This window comes from Papio anubis, chromosome 3, assembly GCF_008728515.1.
Source record: "Papio anubis isolate 15944 chromosome 3, Panubis1.0, whole genome shotgun sequence".
NCBI lineage: Eukaryota > Metazoa > Chordata > Mammalia > Primates > Cercopithecidae > Papio > Papio anubis.
In genome coordinates, this window is record NC_044978.1 from 111,276,197 (window position 1) to 111,282,196 (window position 6,000).

The 6,000-nt window shown below is 36.2% G+C and overlaps 1 long non-coding RNA gene across 1 annotated transcript in view; it reads left to right on the forward strand.

The window, feature by feature from the left end:
- Window positions 1–5,667, forward strand: part of LOC110743287 — a 30,399-nt gene extending 24,732 nt beyond the window's left edge. The window contains exon 3 of the long non-coding RNA XR_002522096.2: window positions 52–5,667. This is a non-coding gene — a long non-coding RNA (uncharacterized LOC110743287). The remainder of the gene's footprint in view (window positions 1–51) is intronic.
- Window positions 5,668–6,000: the final 333 nt, after the last annotated feature.

Here is a 6,000-nt window from a genome sequence, read left to right on the forward strand (position 1 = left end):
GGAATGCAAGTACTGCTAATTCTTTCTTTTCTTATTTCATCAAAATGGAAGCATTTCTACAGAAGCCTGGACATGCACAGGAAGAAACACATTTGCAAGCTCTATAGCCCAATCCTTCAACTGAAACGTGTCTACTTAGAAGAATGTTAATTTAATGAATGCAAATAAATTAAGACATGTTTTTTCCCTTGATATAAAATTGTTTTACCACAATGTATTACTCTACTCTTCTGTTTCATGAACCACCTACATGTGGGTAACAGCCCTCCAAGAACAGAATGCAGTCCAGTCTGTTCAATAGCCTAAAAACATCTTAAAGCCATCTGCTATTAAATGTGTTCAGGGAAGAAGGAAGCAAAGGGGTAAAAAGAAGATACAATATTCAAAATGTTACTAATTGATTATAAGATTTTATTTCTGCAAATGTTCAGTTTCAGAATTTCACACGAAAGAATCTAAATTAATAATTTTAGCCTGTCTATTTTCACCTATTCTTTTGGGAAACTCTTTATAGTGCCTATTCAACTAGCATCCCAAAGAGAAATGGGAAACAATGTACAAAATCTAGATACATATAGATGATTCTCAAATGCATAAAGTAAATGAGGCCAGTCCTAAATATGTAGGTTACATATTTTGGGGACTTAAAAAGAGAAAAATGAGAAGGGTTACATGATGGTCTGAAAAATTTTTGCAACTAGACACTGAACATGTCCTACATAAACATTTACAGGAGAAAAAGTAATATATTTTTCTCACCCATTGAAAGGATCATAGCTGATATCCCTATAACAAAAGACAAATTAACAAGAGAAAAGCAATAATAAATATATTTAACCATATTTTTATGTGACATGGGATCCCTCAGAAATGAAGACCCAAAGATGCATAAAATACTGTATATTTTTATGCGGACATTTGATGAAGAATGAACAATCACGTAGAAGAGTAACTGGACAAAAAGGGGATATGACCTATTGTTAATGACTTATGGGGAATTTAGCAGGGCCTATTTGTTCTGATTCTTCTAGGCTTCCAGATATAGGGTGGGACTCCTCTAGAATGAGGACCTTATAACTTACTTTCAGAATTTCTTGATGACCATGCTTCAGTGAAGAAAGGTGGGAGAATGTCAGAGTAACTGCTTCTGCTGTTTACTCAATTGCCTCAGTTCCATATTTTGGGGTAACATGTTCTGAGCTCCAGCAAGAAAAACAGCCACCTAATAATAACTATTATTTATTATATACTCACTGAGTACCAGGCACTATGTCAAACATTTTACACTCATTATTTCATTTAACTCTCATGACACTTTTGTGGATGCATTCTTAGTTTAAAAATAAACTGAGACACTGAGACATTATCCAAGTTATTTCAAATGACACAATTAGTTAGTAAATAGCAGCATGAAATTCAGCTCATTTTTCTGTGACATAAAGGCCTATTTTTTGGCCCCTACATCCTTGCTGCCAACTTTGACAGCAAGTCATACCTTGTGACTTGGGGAGAATCTTGATAGTACACGTCTTAGAACCTCACAGAGATAACTAAATTTAGGCCACTGACAAGAACAACAACAGGTTAGAGTCACAGCCTGAACATTCACTTCACCAAAGGCAAACTGCACAATCTGACCAGTGTCTACCCTTGCATTTGTAAAACAAAATTTATGTAAAAAAAAGACGCTTACACTTGGCAACAGTGTGTCCACCTCAGTCATTTATATTCACAGAGAGGATAAACAGGAAAACTTTTTTTGTAAAGGTATGTGACAACTGAGAGGCCACAGAACATGCACTCTGTAGTATACAGCAAATAAACCTGAGACTGCAAAGGCAAGAGGTCTGGGCAAGCTCCCTGTCTGAATGAATAGCATGTGTGAGCTGCGATGGCCTTCTCACTTCCACCTCACTACTCCCTTTGTCAGAGGCCTTCAAACTAGAGCAGTGTTCAAACCAGAGCAACTCCATCTTGAGTGAGGATAGGAAAATGAGGCTGGGACTTGCTGGGCTGCATTCCCAGAAAGGCATTCCTAGCCTCTAAATGTTTACAGTTAAGGGAAAAGGTTGATAATGTTTACTAAACAGACCTAGACTTTAGAGTGTTCCAAAATCCTGATACCTTGAGAACAAGGACATTCCTAATTTTGCTTTAAAGATAATAATATTGATTCTTGCAAAACATAGTAATGAAGAAAAGTAATCATTTAGCACAAACCCTTGTAGCAGAGCACATCTCCTCATTGTAAGAGTTAAAGAAAGAGGAAAGAAACACGAAAAGCAGCTCAACAGTCAAAGACAGGTTTATTTTGGAGAGTAAATATGAGAGGGGCTTCTGGACGATTTCAGTTAGGAGCGCTGTCTCTTACAGACTAAGAGTATGTATTGGTGAGAGAGTTTGAAATGTTTCTATGTGGGGGAGAAGTTTATGGCAGGGTTGGAATGTCTCTTGTCACAGGGGAGGTTATCTTGGGGCTGACATCTCTCCAGCTGGAGGGGAGGTTATCTCGGGGCTGGCATGTCTCTGGTTGGGCAGGGGTTTGGAATGTTTCTGGTTGGAGATGTCATTTGTGGTTTATGGTCATGCTGACCTTAGCCATGAATCTGATGCCCTTTGGATTTAGGCAGTTTTTTATCAAGGTGAACTTTAGAATGATAGTGCTTGTCCAAGATGGCGATGCTCCCAGTCTGTCACCCATTATATTTTTTTTATCCTACTTACAAGCATTGTACCTAGGGTGGATGCATTACTCCTCTTACTTTCGGGAATGCCCTACTCTGTCTATGGAGTAGCTGTTATTTCACCATTTTACTTTCTTAATAAACTTGCTTTTGTTTTGCACTGTGGACTCTCCCTGAGTTCTTTCTTGCATGAGATCCAAGAACCCTCTCTTGGGATATGGATCAGGACCCCTTTCCTGTAACACCTTCCTTGATGCCATAGCTGAGGAGTAAGGGGCAGAACTTGAGGGTGAGAGCAGATATTACTATTGTCTTGCGAAAGAAATAAAGGTATCCATATTCAAAAGAATAGCATAGGGAATACTTGATAATGCTTACCAAACACGCACAGGACTTTATAGGCACTTTCCAAGGGAATGTAATGTTTGCTTTGTCAAGACAAATTATCATAATAAGGCCAGAGAGTCTTTTCATTGTGCCCACCAATAAACATTGCACTCTAACAATTACAGAGACACAATATTTTTTTTTTTTGGTTGCCATGAGAAGAAATAATGAGATTTTTAAAAATTTTAATGCACATTTCTTAAAAAAGAGTACAGAAGCCTTCCAATAAATTTCATGGAGGAGTCAGGGAAAGGGTAGGGGTGAGGATCAATCTCTCTTTACAACTGGAAAATGTTATCAAAAATATTTATAACAAGAATACCTAAGAGAGGATACCTAACTTCTTATTCCTCCATGTCATCATTGTTATGCCCCCAATATTATTTTGTCACTTTGGGTAGGAAATATATATATATATATATATGATATAGTAATACAATTTATGTATTTTTAGAAATGTGATTTTTCAGTAAGGTTTGAATGTTTTAAGAATTCAATTGAAAGGAATGTGGCAATGATGCTTTAAAGGAATTTGCTCTACCACCGCTCTATAATATTGAGATTTAGAGTGTTTTCACTATTTTTAAATTAACATCTCTTCTGCCATGTAGCACTTTTGAATTCTCTCTCTTTATTTTCTTTCAAAGAAACTCACTTTAAGGTCCACATACATTCAACAAATCCTTATCAAAAGTCTACAAAATACAAAGCAATATATACAAATGCAGATATTCTTGAATTCAAAGAGAACTTACTGTCAAGCAAAAAAAAAGTAAAACAAATAGCCAAAGCTATAATGCTAAACAGCCCAAGAGAAGTGCTATTTGAATGATAGAAACTAAATACCTATGAGAATTTCAGAGTTTTCATGTGGCTTCGGACTGATCAAGTGACCTTGTAAACACTAGAGTGCAGCCAAGTTCAAGGCTCTTTAGATGAGGAAAGCTCTTTGTTTCAAAGGTCCTAAAATGGAAATTTCTTGGTACTGCAGAACTACTCGGATTTGTTTACTCTTAAATCGCTTTGACTCATTTACATTGCAAAGTTACCATTGTCCTTTGCCAAAAGACCAAATACTCACTCAATGTTAAGAGAACATCTCTTTCTTAACATGAGTGTTTTGTGAATTAAATGCTATGAAGAATATTTAAGAGAATCTAGAAAGAAAAATTTAACTTTACAGATGAGATGCTGAAGCCCAGATAAGTGAAGTGAGTTATGGGCAGAGAGGATGTTGGCACCTTGTTTTCTCATTTCTTAATCTAAGTGTTAGTTCCAACACACTGTCTTAATTATGCAGTGGTTCAAATTTATTTAGTCATCAAAATGCTGTCTATAGGTGTTTTTGCTTTGATCATATTTGATTATTTGTTAACTTGTTTTACAAGTTATGTGTCTATTTCTTGGATAAAAACATAAGTACAGTGTCCTGAAAGTAAGCAAAGGGATAAAGAAGCTTGGCATAAAACACAAAATAACTATTTTTGTCTCATATTTCATGAAACACACAAATCTGTCGTTCATACAAGAGTCAATGTCTTATTATTTTTAGGTTTTGACAACTGAATCCCACAGAACAATAGGAGCTTAATCTGACTTTATTGTTAATGCTAATTTGGAGATCTTCGTTTGCACACCTTGCCCATGAAACACTCCCAAAGTTCACATGACATTTGCACATGAAAATCATCTATCAAGTCCACTAGATAAGGTTTAAATATTCTTCAAACCTGCTCTTCATAAAAAAACAGCCTATGTTAATCTCTCTTATGGCACCCTATGTCATACTAGTCTTTTATTCATGACATTTAATGCGTGACAATATGAAAATTTGAAATTATCTATACATATATGTAAAATTATATATACATATATACAAACGTATATATTTGTTTATTCATTAGTTTAATATCTGTCATATGATACACTGTAAGATCTGTGGAGAAAAGGAATTAGTCAACTTTGTATCAATTTGATTTTCATTCTGGCACCTAGTGGTTATTCAGCAAATATCTTTTGGATGAACAAATGATTACTGATTGGGTGCTGTTCTGAAAATGGAAATTGATGAATATTCTTACATTTTGACTAGGTACAATTAATTTTAAAAAGGAGTACAATTGTAATACATACCATGAAGATTTTTTAAGTCCATTATTATTCATTTGTTTTAGGTCCAAGTAATAAAACACAATAGTTTTAGGTTCAAGTGATAAAACACAACTCAAACTCATTTAAACAAATGTCTTACAGGGAAATCCAAATTTACACATACAATAATACAGAATATAGTTAAATGCCAAAATACTCATTACACATAGTAAGAGATATACGATACTAAGAAGGAGAGAAAAATTGTCTACCCAAAATGTTAGTGGAGCATGTAGAGTAAGAAAACCCAAAACGGGTTTTGAAGATTAAACAGAAATAAGAATAAAAATGTGGAGAGGATCTTCTTATTAGAGATTACGATAAAAGCATGGCCGTTGTGGGAAATGTAAAGAGACAAGACTATGGCCGGCGCGGTGGCTCAAGCCAGTAATTCCAGCACTTTGGGAGGCCGAGACAGGCGGATCACGAGGTCAGGAGATCGAGACCATCCTGGCTAACACGGTGAAACCCCGTCTCTACTAAAAAATACAAAAAACTAGCCGGGCGAGGTTGCGGGCGCCTGTAGTCCCAGCTACTCGGGAGGCTGAGGCAGGAGAATGGCATGAACCCGGGAGGCGGAGCTTGCAGTGAGCTGAGATCCGGCCACTGCACCCCAGCCTGGGCGACAGAGCAAGACTCCGTCTCAAAAAAAAAAAAAAAAAGAGAGAGAGAGCTAAGACTATTTTGAATAGAATGGGAACTTGATTATGACAAGAATCTTGAGATCAAAAATCAAGAGGGAGGAACAAGAAAAAGAAGGGACATCAAGGTATTAAAG